This window comes from Carcharodon carcharias, chromosome 14 (genome assembly GCF_017639515.1).
Source record: "Carcharodon carcharias isolate sCarCar2 chromosome 14, sCarCar2.pri, whole genome shotgun sequence".
Taxonomy (NCBI): Eukaryota; Metazoa; Chordata; class Chondrichthyes; order Lamniformes; family Lamnidae; genus Carcharodon; species Carcharodon carcharias.
The window spans coordinates 88,770,621-88,789,012 of NC_054480.1; positions in this window are offsets into that span (position 1 = coordinate 88,770,621).

The window sequence follows — 18,392 nt, forward strand, 5'->3', positions numbered from 1 at the left end:
TCTCTCTCTCCCTCTGTCTCTCTACCTCTTTCTCTCTATCACTCTCTCCCTCCCTCTGACTCTCCCCCCCCGACTCTCCCTCCCTCTGACTCTCCCTCCCTCTGACTCTCCCTCCCTCTGACTCTCCCTCTGACTCCCTCTCCCTCTGTCTCCCTTTCCCTCTGCCTCTCTCTGTCACTCCCTCTGTCTGTCTCTCTCTCTCCCTCCCTCCTTCTGTCTGTCTCTCTCTCTGTGTGTCTGTCTCTCCCTGTGAGCTTCTTTCTTCCTCTCTCCCTCTGTCTCTAGCTCCCTCAGTCTCTCTATCCCTCTGTCTCTCTCTCTCCCTCTCCCTCTGTCTCTCTATCCCTCTCCCTCTGTCGCTCTCCCTCTGTCCGTCTCCCTCTGTCTCTCTCTGTCCCTCTCCCTCTTTCTCTCCCTCTCCCTCTGGCTCTCCCTCACTCTCCCTCTGTCTCTCCCTCTCACTCTATTTCTCTCTCTCCCTCTGTCTCTCTCTCTATCCCTGTCTCTCTCGCTCTCTCTCCCTCTCCCTCTCCCTATCCCTCTCCCTCTACCTCTCTCCATCTCTCTCCGCATCTCTCTCCGCATCTCTCTCTGCATCTCTCTTTCTCTATCTCACTCTATCTCTCTCGCCCTCACTCTCTCTTTTCCTCTCCCTATCCCTCTCTTTTGCTCTCCCTCTCCCTCTGTATCTCCCTCTCCCTGTCATTGCCTCTCTCTCTGTCTCTCTCTCTCTCACTCTCCCTCTCTCTCTCTTTCTTGTTCTGTCTCTCCCTCACCCTCTGCTTCTCTCTCTCAATCTCTCCCTCTGTCTCTCCCTCTCCCTCTGTTTCTCTCTCTCTCACTGCTGTCTCTCTCCCCTTCCCTCTCCCTCTCCCTCTGTCTCTGCCTCTCCCTCTGTCTCTCCCTCTCTTCCTCTGTCTCTCTCTCACTCTCCCTCTGCTTCTCCCTCTGTCTCTCTTTCTTGCTCTGTCTCTCTCTCTCTCCCTCTGCTTCACTCTCTCACTCTCTCCCTCTGTCTCTCTTTCCCTCTACCTGTCTCTCCCTCTCCCTCTTTCACTCCCTATCTCTCTGTCTCTCCCACTCGCTCTCTCCCTCTGTCTCTCTCTCTCCCTCTCCCTCTGTCTTGCTCTGTCTCTCTCTCCCTCTCCCTCTGTCTTGCTCTGTCTCTCTCTCCCTCTCTTCATCTCTCTCCCTCTCTCTCCCTCTCACTCTGTTTCTCTCTCTCCCTCTGTCTCTCTCTCTCGCCCTCTCTCTCTCTCCCTCTCCCTCCCTCTCGCTCTCTCTCCCTCTCCCTCTCCCTCTCTCCGTCTCTCTCCAACTCTCTCTGCGTGTCTCTTGCTCTCGCTCTCTCTCTCACTCTATCTCTCTCTCCCTCACTCTCTCTTTCCCTCTCCCTATCCCTCTGTCTCTCCCTCTCCCTGTCATTGCCTCTCCCTCTGTCTCTCTCTCTCTCACTTTCCCTCTGTCTCTCTTTCTTGCTCTGTCTCTCCCTCTCCCTCTGCTTCTCTCTCTCAATCTCTCCCTCTGTCTCTCCCTCTCCCTCTGTTTCTCTCTCCCTCACTGCTCTCTCTCTATCCCCCTCCCTCTCTCTCTCCCTCTCCTTCTGTCTCTCACTCTGTCTCTCCCTCTCCCTCTGTCTCTCCCTCTCCCTCTGTCTCTCCCTCTCCCTCTGTCTCTCCCTCTTCCTCTCTCTCTCTTTCCCAATCTCCATCTCTCATCCTCTCTCTCCCTCTGTCCCTTCCTTTCCTTCTGTCTCTCCCTCTCTCTCTCTTCCTCTGACACTCCCTCTCACTCTATCTCTCCCTCTCCCTCTGTCTCTCCCACTCTCTCTCCCTGTGTCCCTCTCTCTCCCTCTGTCTCTCTGTCTCCCTCTCCCTCTCTCTCTCCCTCTCTCTCTCTCTCCCTCTGTCTCTCTCTCCCTCTCCCACTCCCTCTGTTTCTCTCTCTCCCTCTGTCTCGCTCTATCTCACTCTCGCTCTCCCTCACACTCGCTCTCCCTCTCCCTCTCTCTCTGTCTCTCCCCCTCCCTCTGTCTCTCCCTCTATCTCTCCCTCTCCCTCAGTCTCTCTCCCTCTCCCTCTCCTGCTGTCACACTCCCTCTCCATCTCCCTCTGTCTATCTCCCCCTCTCCCTCTGTCTCCCTCTCCATCACACACTGTCTGTCTCTCTCTCTCTCCCTCTCCCTCTGCCTCTTTCTCTCTCCCTCTCCCTCTGCCTCACTCTCCATCTGTCTCTCTCTCCATCTCCCTCTGCCTCTCCCTCCCACTCCCTCTGCCTCTCTCCCAATCCCTCTGACTCTCCCTCCCTTTGACTCTCCCTCTGTCTTCCTCTCGCTCTGTCTCCCTCTCGCTCTGTCTCCCTTTCCCTCTGCCTCTCTCTGTCACTCCCTCTGTCTGTCTCTCTCTCTCCCTCCCTCCTTCTGTCTGTCTCTCTCTCTGTGTGTCTGTCTCTCCCTGTGAGTTTCTTTCTTCCTCTCTCCCTCTGTCTCTCTCTCCCTCTCCCTCTGTCTCTCTCTCCCGCTCCCTCTGTCTCTCTATCCCTCTACCTCTGTTGCTCTCCCTCTGTCTGTCTCCCTCTGTCTCTCTCCGTCCCTCTCCCACTGTCTCTCCCTCTCCCTCTGGCTCTCCCTCTCTCTCCCTCTGTCTCTCTCTCTCACTCAATTTCTCTCTCTCCCTCTGTCTCTCTCTCTATCCCTGTCTCTCTCCCTCTCACTCACTCTCTCGCTCTCTCTCCCTCTCCCTCTCCCTATCCCTCTCCCTCTACCTCTCTCCATCTCTCTCCATCTCTCTCCGTGTCTCTCTTGATCTCGCACTCTCTCTCTCCCTCTCCCTCACTCTGTCCTTCCCTCTCCCTCTCCCTCGGTTTCTCCCTCTCCCTGTCTCTGCCTCTCCCTCTGTCTCTCCCTCTCTTCCTCTGTCTCTCTCTCACTCTCCCTCTGCTTCTCCCTCTGTCTCTCCTTCTTGCTCTGTCTCTCTCTCTCTCCCTCTGCTTCCCTCTCTCACTCTGTCACTCTGTCTCTCTCTCCCTCTCCCTATCTCTCCCTCTCCCTCTTTCACTCCCTATCTCTCTGTCTCTCCCACTCGCTCTCTCCCTCTGTCTCTCTCTCTCTCACTCCCTCTCCCTCTGTCTCTCCCTCTGTCTTGCTCTGTCTCTCTCTCCCTCTCTTCATCTCTCTCCCTCTCTCTCTGTTTCTCTCTCTCCCTCTGTCTCTCTGTCTCGCCCTCTCTCTCTCTCCCTCTCCCTCCCTCTCGCTCTCTCTCCCTCTCCCTCTCTCCGTCCCTCTCCAACTCTCTCTGCGTGTCTCTTGCTCTCGCTCTCTCTCTCACTTTATCTCTCTCTCCCTCACTCTCTCTTTCCCTCTCCCGATCCCTCTGCCTCTCCCTTTCCCTGTCATTGCCTCTCCCTCTGTCTCTCTCTCTCTCACTCTCCCTCTGTCTCTCTTTCTTGCTCTGTCTCTCCCTCTCCCTCTGCTTCTCTCTCTCAATCTCTCCCTCTGTCTCTCCCTCTCCCTCTGTTTCTCTCTCTCTCACTGCTCTCTCTCTCTCCCCCTCCCTCTCTCTCTCCCTCTCCCTCTGTCTCTCCCTCTCCCTCTGTCTCTCCCTTTCCCTCTGTCTCTACCTCTTCCTCTCTCTCTCTTTCCCAATCTCCATCTCTCATCCTCTCTCTCCCTCTGTCCCTTCCTTTCCTTCTGTCTCTCCTTCTCTCTCTCTTCCTCTGACACTCCCTCTCACTCTATCTCTCCCTGTCCCTCTGTCTCTCCCACTCTCTCTCCCTGTGTCTCTCTCTCTCCCTCTGTCTCTGTGTCTCCCTCTCCCTCTCTCTCTGTCTCTCGCACTCTCTCTCTCCCTCTGTCTCTCTCTCCCTCTCCCTCTGTCTCTCTCTCCCTCTCCCTCTGTCTCTCTCTCCCTCTCCCTCTGTCTCTGTCTCTCTCTCCCTCTGTCTCTGTCTCTCTCTCCCTCTGTCTCTCTCTCCCTCTCCCTCTGTCTCTCTCTCCCTCTGTCACTCTTTCCCTCTGTCACTCTTTCCCTCTCCCTCTGTCACTCTTTCCCTCTCCCTCTGTCACTCTTTCCCTCTCCCTCTGTCACTCATTCCCTCTCCCTCTGTCTCTCTCTCCCTCTCCCTCTGTCTCTCTTTCCCTCTCCCTCTGTCTCTCTTTCCCTCTCCCTCTGTCTCTCTTTCCCTCTCCCTCTGTATCTCTCTCCCTCTCTCTCCCTCTCCCTCTGTCTCTCTCTCTCTCTCTCCCTCTCCCTCTGCCTCACTCTGCATCTCCATCTGCCTCTCTCTCCCTCTCCCTCTGCCTCTCTCTCCCTCTCCCTCTGTCTCTCTTTCCCTCTCCCTCTGTCTCTCTTTCCCTCTCCCTCTGTATCTCTCTCCCTCTCCCTCCCTCTCCCTCTGTCTCTCTCCCTCTCCCTCTGCCTCTCTCTCCCTCTCCCTCTGCCTCTCTCTCCCTCTGCCTCTCTCTCTCTCTCCCTCTGTCTCTCTCTCCCTCTGTCTCTCTCTCCCTCTCCCTCTCCCTCTGTCTCTCCCTCCCACTCCCTCTGTCTCCCCCTCCCTCTCTCTCACCCTCTCCCTCTGTCTATATCTCTCCCTCTCCCTCTGTCTCTCCCTCTCCCTCTGTCTCTCCCTCTCCCTCTGTCTCTCCCTCTGTCTCTCCCTCTCCCTCTGTCTCTCCCTCTCCCTCTGTCTCTCCCTCTCCCTCTATCTCTGTCTCTCTTTCCCAATTTCCATCTCTCATCCTCTCTCTCCCTCTGTCCCTTCCTTTCCTTCTGTCTCTCCCTCTCTCTCTCTTCCTCTGACACTCCCTCTCACTCTATCTCTCCCTCTCCCTCTGTCTCTCCCATTCTCTCTCCCTGTCTCTCTCTCTCTCCCTCTGCCTCTCTCTCCCTCTCCCTCTGTCTCTCTCTCCCTCTGTCTCCCTCTCCCTCTCCCTCTGTCTCTCTCTCCCTCTCCCTCTGTCTCTCTCTCCCTCTCCCTCTGTCTCTGTCTCTCTCTCCCTCTGTCTCTCTCTCCCTCTCCCTCTGTCTCTCTCTCCCTCTGTCACTCTTTCCCTCTGTCACTCTTTCCCTCTGTCACTCTTTCCCTCTCCCTCTGTCACTCTTTCCCTCTCCCTCTGTCACTCTTTCCCTCTCCCTCTGTCACTCTCTCCCTCTCCCTCTGTCTCTCTTTCCCTCTCCCTCTGTCTCTCTTTCCCTCTCCCTCTGTCTCTCTTTCCCTTTCCCTCTGTATCTCTCTCCCTCTCTCTCCCTCTCCCTCTGTCTCTCTCTCTCTCTCTCCCTCTCCCTCTGCCTCACTCTGCATCTCCATCTGCCTCTCTCTCCCTCTCCCTCTGCCTCTCTCTCCCTCTCCCTCTGCCTCTGTCTCTCTTTCCCTCTCCCTCTGTCTCTCTTTCCCTCTCCCTCTGTCTCTCTTTCCCTCTCCCTCTGTCTCTCTTTCCCTCTCCCTCTGTCTCTCTTTCCCTCTCCCTCTGTATCTCTCTCCCTCTCCTTCCCTCTCCCTCTGTCTCTCTCTCCCTCTCCCTCTGCCTCTCTCTCCCTCTGCCTCTGCCTCTCTCTCCCTCTGCCTCTGCCTCTCTCTCCCTCTGCCTCTGCCTCTCTCTCCCTCTGCCTCTCTCTCCCTCTGTCTCTCTCTCCCTCTCCCTCTGTCTCTCCCTCCCACTCCCTCTGTCTCCCCCTCCCTCTCTCTCACCCTCTCCCTCTGTCTATATCTCTCCCTCTCCCTCTGTCTCTCCCTCTCCCTCTGTCTCTCCCTCTGTCTCTCCCTCTCCCTCTGTCTCTCCCTCTCCCTCTGTCTCTCCCTCTCCCTCTGTCTCTCCCTCTCCCTCTATCTCTGTCTCTCTTTCCCAATTTCCATCTCTCATCCTCTCTCTCCCTCTGTCCCTTCCTTTCCTTCTGTCTCTCCCTCTCTCTCTCTTCCTCTGACACTCCCTCTCACTCTATCTCTCCCTCTCCCATTCTCTCTCCCTGTCTCTCTCTCTCTCCCTCTGCCTCTCTCTCCCTCTCCCTCTGTCTCTCTCTCTCTCTGTCTCCCTCTCCCTCTCCCTCTGTCTCTCTCTCCCTCTCCCTCTGTCTCTCTCTCCCTCTCCCTCTGTCTCTCTCTCCCTCTCCCTCTGTCTCTCTCTCCCTCTCCCTCACACTCCCTGTGTCTCCCCCTCCCTCTCTCTCACCATCTCCCTCTGTTTCTCTCTCCCTCTGCCTCTCACTCTGTCCCTCTCTCCCTCGCCCTCTCCCTCTCCCTCTGTCTCTGTCTCTCTCTCCCTCTGTCTCTCGCTCCCTCTTTCTCTATCTCCCTCTCTCCCTCTGTCTCTCTCTCTCTCTCCCTCTCTCCCTCTGTCTCTCTCTCCCTCTGTGTTTCTCCCTCTGTCTCTCGACCTCTGTCTCTCTCTCCCTCTGTCTCTCTCTCCCTCTGTCTCTCTCTCCCTCTCCCTCTCCCTCTGTCTCTGTCTCTCCCTGCCACTCCCTCTGTCTCCCCCTCCCTCTCTCTCACCCTCTCCCTCTGCCTCTATCTCTCCCTCTCCCTCTGTCTCTCCCTCTGTCTCTCCCTCTCCCTCTGTCTCTCCCTCTCCCTCTGTCTCTCCCTCTCCCTCTGTCTCTCCCTCTCCCTCTGTCTCTACCTCTGTCTCTCTTTCCCAATATCCATCTCACATCCTCTCTCTCCCTCTGTCCCTTCCTTTTCTTCTGTCTCTCCCTCTCTCTCTCTTCCTCAGACACTCCCTCTCACTCTATCTCTCCCTCTCCCTCTGTCTCTCCCATTCTCTCTCCCTGTGTCTCTCTCTCTCCCTCTCTCTCTCTGTCTCCCTCTCCCTCTCTCTCTGTCTCTCCCTCTCTCTCTCCCTCTGTCTCTCTCTCCCTCTCCCTCTGTCTCTCTCTCCCTCTCCCGCTGTCTCTCTCTCCCTCTCCTTCTGTCTCTCTCTCCCTCTCCTTCTGTCTCTCTCTCCCTCTCCTTCTGTCTCTCTCTCCCTCTCCTTCTGTCTCTCTCTCCCTCTCCCTCTGTCTCCCCCTCCCTCTCTCTCACCCTCTCCCTCTGTCTCTCTCTCCCTCTGCCTCTCACTCTGTCCCTCTCTCCCTCGCCCTCTCCCTCTCCCTCTGTCTCTGTCTCTCTCTCCCTCTGTCTCTGGCTCCCTCTGTCTCTCTCTCCCTCTCTCCCTCTGTCTCTCTCTCTCTCTCCCTCTGTCTCTCTCTCTCCCTCTGTCTATCTCCCTCTGTCTCTCGACCTCTGTCTCTCGACCGCTGTTTGTCTCTCTCTCTCTCGCTCTCCTTCTGTCTCTCCCTCTCACTCTGTCTCTCCCTCTGTCACCCTCTGTCTCTCTCTCCCTCTCACCGTCTCTCTTCCTCTCTCTCCCTCTGTTTCTTTCTCTCCCTCTGTCTCTCTCTCTTTCTCTCTCCCTCTGTCTCTCTCTCTCTCTCTCTCTGTCTCTATCACGCTCTCTCCCTCTCCTTCTATCTCTCCCTCTCCCTCTGTCTCTCCCTCTGCCTCCCTCTCTCCATCTCTCTTCCTCTCTCTCACTCTGTTGCTCTTTCTCCCTCTGTCTCTCACTCTCTGTCGCTCTCCTTCTATCTCTCCCTCTCCCTCTGTCTCTCCCTCTCCCCCTGTCACCCTCTGTCTCTCTCTCCCTCTCACCGTCTCTGTTCCTCTATCTCCCTCTTTCTCTCTCTCTCTCTCACTCTCCTTCTATCTGTCCCTCTCATCTGTCTCTCCCTCTGTCACCCTCTGTCTCTCTCTCCCTCTCACCGTCTCTCTTCCTCTCTCTCCCTCTGTCTCTTTCTCTCCCTCTGTCTCGCTCTCTCTCTCCCTCTGTCTCTCTCTCTCCCTCTGTCTCTATCTCTCTCTCTCTCCTTCTATCTCTCCCTCTCCCTCTCCCTCTGTCTCTCCCTCTCCCTCTGTTTCTCCCTCTCCCTCTGTTTCTCCCTCTCCCTCTCCCTCTCCCTCTCCCTCTCCCTCTCCCTCTGTCTCTCCCTCTGTCTCTCCCTCTCCCTCTGTCTCTCCCTCTCCCTCTGTCTCTCCCTCTCCCTCTGTGTGGCTCTTTCTCATCCTCCCTCTGTTTGTCTCTCTCTATCTCTCTCTCTGTGTCTGTCTCTCCCTGTGAGTCTCTGTCTTCCTCTTTCCCTCTGTCTCTCTCTCCCTCTGTCTCTTCATCCCTCTGTCTCTCGTTCCCTGTTTCTCTCTCCCTCTCTCCCTCTCTCTCTGTCTCTCCCTCTCTGTGTGTCTGTCTCTCCCTGTGAGTCTCTATCTTCCTCTCTCCTTCTGTCTCTCTCACTCTCTCTCCCTCTCCTTATATCTCTCCCTCTCCCTCTGTCTCTCTCTCTCTCTGTCTCGCTTTCCTTCTATCTCTCCCTCACCCTCTCCATGTCCCTCTGTCGCCGTCTGTCTCTCTCTCCCTCTCACCGTCTCTGTTCCTCTCTCTCCTTCTGTCTCTCTCTCTCTCCCTCTGTCTCTCTTTCTCCCTCTGTCTCTCTCTCTCTCACCCTCTGTCTCTCCTTTTATCTCTCCCTCTCCCTCTGTCTCTCTCTCTCTGTCTCGCTTTCCTTCTATCTCTCCCTCTCCCTCTGTCTCTCCATGTCCCTCCGTCGCCCTCTGTCTCTCTCTCCCTCTCACCATCTCTGTTCCTCTCTCTCCTTCTGTCTCTCTCTCTCTCCCTCTGTCTCTCTCTCTCACCCTCTGTCTCTCCTTCTATCTCTCCCTCTCCCTCTGTCTCTCCCTCTTCCTTTGTCTCTCTCTCTCCCTCTGTGTGTGTCTCTCTCTCTCGCTCTCTCCCTCTCCTTCTATCTCTCCCACTCCCTCCCTCTGTTTGTCTCTCTCTATCTCTCTCCCTCCCTCTGTCTGTCTGTCTCTCTGTGTCTGTCTCTCACTGTGAATCTCTGTCTTCCTCTTTCCCTCTGTCTCTCTCTCCCTCTGTCTCTTGATCACTCTGTCTCTCGATCCCGCTGTCTCTCTCTCCCTCTCTCTCTGTCTCTCCCTCTCCCTCTGTCTCTCTCCCTCAGTCTCTCTCTCTCCCTATCCCTCTGTCTCTCCCTCTGCCTCTCTCTCTCTCTGTCTCACGCACTCTGTCTCTTCCTCTCCCTCTGTCTCTCATTCTCTCTCTCTCTCCCTCTACATCTCCCTCTTCCTCAGTCTCTCTCCCTGTCCCTCTCCTGCTGTCGCACTCGCTCTCCATCTCCCTCTGTCTATCTCTCCCTCTCCCTCTGCCTCACTCTCCATCTGTCTCTCTCTCCATCTCCCGTTGCCTCTCCCTCCCTCTCCCTCTGCCTCTCTCCCAATCCCTCTGTCTCTCCCTCCCTCCCTCTCTCTCGCCCTCTCCCTTTGTCTCTCTCTCCCTCTGTCTCTCTTTCCCTCTCCCTCTGTCACTCTTTCCCTCTCCCTCTGTCACTCTTTCCCTCTCCCTCTGTCACTCTTTCCCTCTCCCTCTGTCTCTCTTTCCTCTCCCTCTGTCTCTCTTTCCCTCTGCCTCTGTCTCCCTCTCCCTCTGCCTCACTCTGCATCTCCATCTGCCTCTCTCTCCAACTCCCTTTGCCTCTCCCTCCCTCTCCCTCTGTCTCTCCCTCCCTCTCCCTCTGCTTCTCTCTCCCTCTGTCTCTCTCTCTCCCTCTCCCTCCCTCTGTCTCTCTCTCCCTCTCACTCTGTCTCTCTCTCTCTCCCTCTGCCTCTCCCTCCCACTCCCTCTGTCTCCCCCTCCCTCTCTCTCACCCTCTCCCTCTGTCTCTCTCTCCCTCTGCCTCTCACTCTGTCCCTCTCTCCCTTGCTCTCTCCCTCTCCCCCTGTCTCTGTCTCTCTCTCCCTCTGTCTCTCGCTCCCTCTGTCTCTCGCTCCCTCTCTCTCTCCCTCTGTCTCTCTCTCTCTCTCTCTCTCTCTCTCCCTCTGTATCTCTCTCTCCCTCTGTCTATCTCCCTCTGTCTCTCGACCTCTGTCTCTCGACCTCTCTCTTGCTCTCCTTCTAAGTCTCCCTCTCACTCTGTCTCTCCCTCTGTCACCCTCTGTCTCTCTCTCCCTCTCACCGTCTCTCTTCCTCTCTCTCCCTCTGTCGCTTTCTCTCCCTCTGTCTCTCTCTCTCTCTCCCTCTGTCTCTCTCTCTCTCTCCCTCTGTCTCTATCACTCTCTGTCGCTCTCCTTCTATCTCTCCCTCTCCCTCTGTCTCTCCCTCTCCCTCTATCTCTCCCTCTCCCTCTGTCTCTACCTCTCCCTCTGTCTCTCCCTCTGTCTCTCCCTCTCCCTCTGTCTCAACCTCTCCCTCTGTCTCAACCTCTCCCTCTGTCTCAACCTCTCCCTCTATCTCTGTCTCTCTTTCCCAATTTCCATCTCTCATCCTCTCTCTCCCTCTGTCCCTTCCTTTCCTTCTGTCTCTCCCTCTCTCTCTCTTCCTCTGACACTCCCTCTCACTCTATCTCTCCCTCTCCCTCTGTCTCTCCCATTCTCTCTCCCTGTCTCTCTCTCTCTCCCTCTGCCTCTCTCTCCCTCTCCCTCTGTCTCTCTCTCCCTCTGTCTCCTTCTCCCTCTGTCTCCCTCTCCCTCTGTCTCTCTCTCCCTCTCCCTCTGTCTCTCTCTCCCTCTCCCTCTGTCTCTCTCTCCCTCTCCCTCTGTCTCTCTCTCCCTCTCCCTCTGTCTCTCTCTCCCTCTCCCGCTGTCTCTCTCTCTCTCCCTCTGCCTCTCCCTCCCACTCCCTGTGTCTCCCCCTCCCTCTCTCTCACCCTCTCCCTCTGTCTCTCTCTCCCTCTGCCTCTCACTCTGTCCCTCTCTCCCTCGCCCTCTCCCTCTGTCTCTGCCTCTCTCTCCCTCTGTCTCTCGCTCCCTCTTTCTCTATCTCCCTCTCTCCCTCTGTCTCTCTCTCTCTCTCCCTCTCTCCCTCTGTCTCTCTCTCTCGCTCTGTCTATCTCCCTCTGTCTCTCGACCTCTGTCTCTCGACCGCTGTTTGTCTCTCTCTCTCTCGCTCTCCTTCTATCTCTCCCTCTCACTCTGTCTCTCCCTCTGTCACCCTCTGTCTCTCTCTCCCTCTCACCGTCTCTCTTCCTCTCTCTCCCTCTTTCTCTTTCTCTCCCTCTGTCTCTCTCTTTCTCTCTCCCTCTGTCTCTCTCTCTCTCTCTCTGTCTCTATCACGCTCTCTCCCTCTCCTTCTATCTCTCCATCTCTCTTCCTCTCTCTCCCTCTGTCCCTTTCTATCCCTCTGTCTCGCTCTCTCTCTCTCTCCCTCTGTCTCTCTCTCTCTCTCCTTCTATCTCTCCCTCTGCCTCTCCTTCTATCTCTCCCTCTCCTTCTATCTCTCCCTCTCCCTCTCCTTCTATCTCTCCCTCTCCCTCTGTCTCTCCCTCTCCCTCTGTTTCTCCCTCTCCCTCTGTTTCTCCCTCTCCCTCTGTTTCTCCCTCTCCCTCTGTCTCTCCCTCTCCCTCTGTGTGGCTCTTTCTCATCCTCCCTCTGTTTGTCTCTCTCTGTCTCTCTCTCTGTGTCTGTCTCTCCCTGTGAGTCTCTGTCTTCCTCTTTCCCTCCGTCTCTCTCTCCCTCTGTCTCTTCATCCCTCTGTCTCTCGTTCCCTGTTTCTCATTCTCTCTCTGTCTCTCCCTCTCTGTGTGTCTGTCTCTCCCTGTAAGTCTCTATCTTCCTCTCTCCTTCTGTCTCTCTCACTCTCTCTCCCTCTCCTTATATAACTCCCTCTCCCTCTGTCTCTCTCTCTCTGTCTCGCTTTCCTTCTATCTTTCCCTCTCCCTCTGCCTCTCTCTCCCTCTGCCTCTCTCTCTCCCTCTGCCTCTCTCTCCCTCTGCCTCTGTTTCTCTCTCCCTCTGTCTCTCTCTCCCTCTGTCTCTCTCTCCCTCTGCCTCTCTCTCTCCCTCTGCCTCTCTCTCCCTCTGCCTCTGTTTCTCTCTCCCTCTGTCTCTCTCTCCCTCTGTCTCTCTCTCCCTCTCCCTCTCCCTCTGTCTCTCTCTCCCTCTCCCTCTGTCTCTCTCTCCCTCTCCCTCTCTCTCCCTCTCCCTCTGTCTCTCTCTCCCTCTCCCTCTGTCTCTCTCTCCCTCTCCCTCTGTCTCTCTCTCCCTCTCCCTCTGTCTCTCTCTCCCTCTCCCTCTGCCTCTCCCTCCCACTCCCTCTGTCTGCCCCTCCCTCTCTCTCACCCTCTCCCTCTGTCTCTATCTCTCCCTCTCCCTCTCCCTCTCCCTCTCCCTCTCCCTCTGTCTCTCCCTCTCCCTCTGTCTCTCCCTCTGTCTCTCCCTCTGTCTCTCCCTCTGTCTCTCCCTCTGTCTCTCCCTCTGTCTCTCCCTCTGTCTCTCCCTCTCCCTCTGTCTCTACCTCTGTCTCTCTTTCCCAATTTCCATCTCTCATCCTCTCTCTCCCTCTGTCCCTTCCTTTTCTTCTGTCTCTCCCTCTCTCTCTCTTCCTCAGACACTCCCTCTCACTCTATCTCTCCCTCTCCCTCTGTCTCTCCCATTCTCTCTCCCTGTGTCTCTCTCTCTCCCTCTCTCTCTCTGTCTCCCTCTCCCTCTCTCTCTGTCTCTCCCTCTCTCTCTCTCCCTCTGTCTCTCTCTCCCTCTCCCTCTGTCTCTCTCTCCCTCTCCCGCTGTCTCTCTCTCCCTCTCCTTCTGTCTCTCTCTCCCTCTCCCTCTGTCTCTCCCTCCCACTCCCTGTGTCTCCCCCTCCCTCTCTCTCACCCTCTCCCTCTGTCTCTCTCTCCCTCTGCCTCTCACTCTGTCCCTCTCTCCCTCGCCCTCTCCCTCTCCCTCTGTCTCTGTCTCTCTCTCCCTCTGTCTCTGGCTCCCTCTGTCTCTCTCTCCCTCTCTCCCTCTGTCTCTCTCTCTCTCTCCCTCTGTCTCTCTCTCTCCCCCGTCTATCTCCCTCTGTCTCTCGACCTCTGTCTCTCGACCGCTGTTTGTCTCTCTCTCTCTCGCTCTCCTTCTATCTCTCCCTCTCACTCTGTCTCTCCCTCTGTCACCCTCTGTCTCTCTCTCCCTCTCACCGTCTCTCTTCCTCTCTCTGCCTCTGTCTCTTTCTCTCCCTCTGTCTCTCTCTCTTTCTCTCTCCCTCTGTCTCTCTCTCTCTCTGTCTCTATCACGCTCTCTCCCTCTCCTTCTATCTCTCCCTCTCCCTCTGTCTCTCCCTCTGCCTCCCTCTCTGCATCTCTTTTCCTCTCTCTCACTCTGTTGCTCTTTCTCCCTCTGTCTCTCTCTCTCTCTCGCTCTCCTTCTATCTCTCCCTCTCACTCTGTCTCTCCCTCTGTCACCCTCTGTCTCTCTCTCCCTCTCACCGTCTCTTTTCCTCTATCTCCCTCTTTCTCTCTCTCTCTCTCACTCTCCTTCTATCTCTCCCTCTCATCTGTCTCTCCCTCTGTCACCCTCTGTCTCTCTCTCCCTCTCACCGTCTCTCTTCCTCTCTCTCCCTCTGTCTCTTTCTCTCCCTCTGTCTCGCTCTCTCTCTCCCTCTGTCTCTCTCTCTCTCCCTCTGTCTCTATCTCTCTCTCTCTCCTTCTATCTCTCCCTCTCCCTCTCCTTCTATCTCTCCCTCTCCTTCTATCTCTCCCTCTCCCTCTCCTTCTATCTCTCCCTCTCCCTTGTCTCTCCCTCTCCCTTGTCTCTCCCTCTCCCTTGTCTCTCCCTCTCCCTTGTCTCTCCCTCTCCCTTGTCTCTCCCTCTCCCTTGTCTCTCCCTCTCCCTCTGTTTCTCTCTCTCCCTCTGTTTCTCCCTCTCCCTCTGTTTCTCCCTCTCCCTCTCCCTCTGTCTCTCCCTCTCCCTCTGTCTCTCCCTCTCCCTCTGTCTCTCCCTCTCCCTCTGTCTCTCTCTCTCCCTCTACCTCTCTCTCTCCCTCTGCCTCTCTCTCCCTCTCCCTCTGTCTCTCTCTCCCTCTGTCTCTCTCTCCCTCTCCCTCTCCCTCTGTCTCTCTCTCCCTCTCCCTCTGTCTCTCTCTCCCTCTCCCTCTGTCTCTCTCTCCCTCTCCCGCTGTCTCTCTCTCCCTCTCCCGCTGTCTCTCTCTCCCTCTCCCTCTGTCTCTCTCTCCCTCTCCCTCTGTCTCTCTCTCTCTCCCTCTGCCTCTCCCTCCCACTCCCTGTGTCTCCCCCTCCCTCTCTCTCACCCTCTCCCTCCCTCTGCCTCTCACTCTGTCCCTCTCTCCCTCGCCCTCTCCCTCTCCCTCTGTCTCTGCCTCTCTCTCCCTCTGTCTCTCGCTCCCTCTTTCTCTATCTCCCTCTCTCCCTCTGTCTCTCTCTCTCTCTCCCTTTCTCCCTCTGTCTCTCTCTCTCCCTCTGTCTTTCTCCCTCTGTCTCTCGACCTCTGTCTCTCGACCGCTGTTTGTCTCTCTCTCTCTCGCTCTCCTTCTATCTCTCCCTCTCACTCTGTCTCTCCCTCTGTCACCCTCTGTCTCTCTCTCTCCCTCTCACCGTCTCTCTTCCGCTCTCTCCCTCTTTCTCTTTCTCTCCCTCTGTCTCTCTCTCTTTCTCTCTCCCTCTGTCTCTCTCTCTCTCTCTCTCTCTGTCTCTATCACGCTCTCTCCCTCTCCTTCTATCTCTCCCTCTCCCTCTGTCTCTCCATCTCTCTTCCTCTCTCTCCCTCTGTCTCGCTCTCTCCCTCTGTCTCGCTCTCTCCCTCTGTCTCGCTCTCTCTCTCTCTCCCTCTGTCTCTCTCTCTCTCTCCTTCTATCTCTCCCTCTCCCTCTCCTTCTATCTCTCCCTCTCCTTCTATCTCTCCCTCTCCCTCTCCTTCTATCTCTCCCTCTCCCTCTGTCTCTCCCTCTCCCTCTGTTTCTCCCTCTCCCTCTGTTTCTCCCTCTCCCTCTGTTTCTCCCTCTCCCTCTGTCTCTCCCTCTCCCTCTGTCTCTCCCTCTCCCTCTGTCTCTCCCTCTCCCTCTATGTGGCTCTTTCTCATCCTCCCTCTGTTTGTCTCTCTCTATCTCTCTCTCTCTGTCTGTCTCTCCCTGTGAGTCTCTGTCTTCCTCTTTCCCTCCGTCTCTCTCTCCCTCTGTCTCTTCATCCCTCTGTCTCTCGTTCCCTGTTTCTCATTCCCTCTCTCTCTGTCTCTCCCTCTCTGTGTGTCTGTCTCTCCCTGTAAGTCTCTATCTTCCTCTCTCCTTCTGTCTCTCTCACTCTCTCTCCCTCTCCTTATATCACTCCCTCTCCCTCTGTCTCTCTCTCTCTGTGTCGCTTTCCTTCTATCTCTCCCTCTCCCTCTGCCTCTCTCTCCCTCTGCCTCTCTCTCTCTCCCTCTGCCTCTCTCTCCCTCTCCCTCTGTTTCCCTCTCCCTCTGTCTCTCTCTCCCTCTCCCTCTCCCTCTGTCTCTCTCTCCCTCTCCCTCTGTCTCTCTCTACCTCTCCCTCTGTCTCTCTCTCTCTCTCTCCCTCTGCCTCTCCCTCCCACTCCCTCTGTCTCCCCCTCCCTCTCTCTCACCCTCTCCCGCTGTCTCTATCTCTCCCTCTCCCTCTGTCTCTCCCTCTCCTTCTGTCTCTCCCCCTGTCTCTCCCTCTGTCTCTCCCTCTGTCTCTCCCTCTGTCTCTCCCTCTGTCTCTCCCTCTGTCTCTCCCTCTGTCTCTCCCTCTCCCTCTGTCTCTACCTCTGTCTCTACCTCTGTCTCTACCTCTGTCTCTCTTTCCCAATTTCCATCAAACATCCTCTCTCTCCCTCTGTCACCCTCTGTCCTCCCTCTCACCGTCTCTCTTCCTCTCTCTCCCTCTGTCTCTTTCTCTCCCTCTGTCTCTCTCTCTCTCTCTCCCTCTGTCTCTCTCTCTCTCTCCCTCTGTCTCTATCACTCTCTCTCCCTCTCCTTCTATCTCTCCCTCTCCCTCTATCTCTCCCTCTCCCTCCCTCTCTCCATCTCTCTTCCTCTCTCTCCCTCTGTCTCTTTCTCTCCCTCTGTCTCGCTCTCTCTCTCTCTCCCTCTGTCTCTCTCTCTCTCTCCTTCTATCTCTCCCTCTCCCTCTCCTTCTATCTCACCCTCTCCTTCTATCTCTCCCTCTCCCTCTCCTTCTATCTCTCCCTCTCCCTCTGTCTCTCCCTCTCCCTCTGTTTCTCCCTCTCCCTCTGTTTCTCCCTCTCCCTCTGTTTCTCCCTCTCCCTCTGTCTCTCCCTCTCCCTCTGTCTCTCCCTCTCCCTCTGTCTCTCCCTCTCCCTCTGTCTCTCCCTCTCCCTCTGTCTCTCCCTCTCCCTCTGTCTCTCCCTCTCCCTCTGTGTGGCTCTTTCTCATCCTCCCTCTGTTTGTCTCTCTCTATCTCTCTCTCTCTGTCTGTCTCTCCCTGTGAGTCTCTGTCTTCCTCTTTCCCTCCGTCTCTCTCTCCCTCTGTCTCTTCATCCCTCTGTCTCTCGTTCCCTGTTTCTCATTCCCTCTCTCTCTGTCTCTCCCTCTCTGTGTGTCTGTCTCTCCCTGTAAGTCTCTATCTTCCTCTCTCCTTCTGTCTCTCTCACTCTCTCTCCCTCTCCTCATATCACTCCCTCTCCCTCTGTCTCTCTCTCTCTGTCTCGCTTTCCTTCTATCTCTCCCTCTCCCTCTGCCTCTCTCTCCATCTGCCTCTCTCTCTCTCCCTCTGCCTCTCTCTCCCTCTCCCTCTGTTTCTCTCTCCCTCTGTCTCTCTCTCCCTCTCCCTCTCCCTCTGTCTCTCTCTCCCTCTCCCTCTGTCTCTCTCTCCCTCTCCCTCTGTCTCTCTCTCTCTCTCCCTCTGCCTCTCCCTCCCACTCCCTCTGTCTCCCCCTCCCTCTCTCTCACCCTCTCCCGCTGTCTCTATCTCTCCCTCTCCCTCTGTCTCTCCCTCTGTCTCTCCCTCTCCCTCTGTCTCTCCCTCTCCCTCTGTCTCTCCCTCTCCCCCTGTCTCTCCCCCTGTCTCTCCCCCTGTCTCTCCCCCTGTCTCTCCCCGTCTCTCCCTCTGTCTCTCCCTCTGTCTCTCCCTCTGTCTCTCCCTCTGTCTCTCCCTCTGTCTCTGTCTCTCTTTCCCAATTTCCATCTCACATCCTCTCTCTCCCTCTGTCCCTTCCTTTTCTTCTGTCTCTCCCTCTCTCTCTCTTCCTCAGACACTCCCTCTCACTCTATCTCTCCCTCTCCCTCTGTCTCTCCCATTCTCTCTCCCTGTGTCTCTCTCTCTCCCTCTCTCTCTCTGTCTCCCTCTCCCTCTCTCTCTGTCTCTCCCTCTCTCTCTCTCCCTCTGTCTCTCTCTCCCTCTCCCGCTGTCTCTCTCTCCCTCTCCCGCTGTCTCACTCTCCCTCTCCTTCTGTCTCTCTCTCCCTCTCCCTCTGTCTCTCCCTCCCACTCCCTGTGTCTCCCCCTCCCTCTCTCTCACCCTCTCCCTCTGTCTCTCTCTCCCTCTGCCTCTCACTCTGTCCCTCTCTCCCTCGCCCTCTCCCTCTCCCTCTGTCTCTGTCTCTCTCTCCCTCTGTCTCTGGCTCCCTCTGTCTCTCTCTCCCTCTCTCCCTCTGTCTCTCTCTCTCTCTCCCTCTGTCTCTCTCTCTCCCCCCGTCTATCTCCCTCTGTCTCTCGACCTCTGTCTCTCACTCTGTCCCTCTCTCCCTCGCCCACTCCCTCTCCCTCTGTCTCTGTCTCTCTCTCCCTCTGTCTCTGGCTCCCTCTGTCTCTCTCTCCCTCTCTCCCTCTGTCTCTCTCTCTCTCTCCCTCTGTCTCTCTCTCTCCCTCTGTCTCTCGACCTCTGTCTCTCGACCTCTGTCTCTCGACCTCTGTCTCTCGACCGCTGTTTGTCTCTCTCTCTCTCGCTCTCCTTCTATCTCTCCCTCTCACTCTGTCTCTCCCTCTGTCACCCTCTGTCTCTCTCTCCCTCTCACCATCTCCCTTCCTCTCTCTCCCTCTGTCTCTTTCTCTCCCTCTGTCTCTCTCTCTTTCTCTCTCCCTCTGTCTCTCTCTCTCTCTCTCTCTCTGTCTCTATCACGCTCTCTCCCTCTCCTTCTATCTCTCCCTCTCCCTCTGTCTCTCCCTCTGCCTCCCTCTCTCCATCTCTCTTCCTCTCTCTCACTCTGTTGCTCTTTCTCCCTCTGTCTCTCACTCTCTGTCGCTCTCCTTCTATCTCTCCCTCTCCCTCTGTCTCTCCCTCTCCCTCTGTCACCCTCTGTCTCTCTCTCCCTCTCACCGTCTCTGTTCCTCTATTTCCCTCTTTCTCTCTCTCTCTCTCACTCTCCTTCTATCTCTCCCTCTCATCTGTCTCTCCCTCTGTCACCCTCTGTCTCTCTCTCCCTCTCACCGTCTCTCTTCCTCTCTCTCCCTCTGTCTCTTTCTCTCCCTCTGTCTCGCTCTCTCTCTCCCTCTGTCTCTCTCTCTCTCCCTCTGTCTCTATCTCTCTCTCTCTCCTTCTATCTCTCCCGCTCCCTCTCCTTCTATCTCTCCCTCTCCTTCTATCTCTCCCTCTCCCTCTCCTTCTATCTCTCCCTCTCCCTCTGTCTCTCCCTCTCCCTCTGTCTCTCCCTCTCCCTCTCCCTCTCCCTCTGTCTCTCCCTCTCCCTCTGT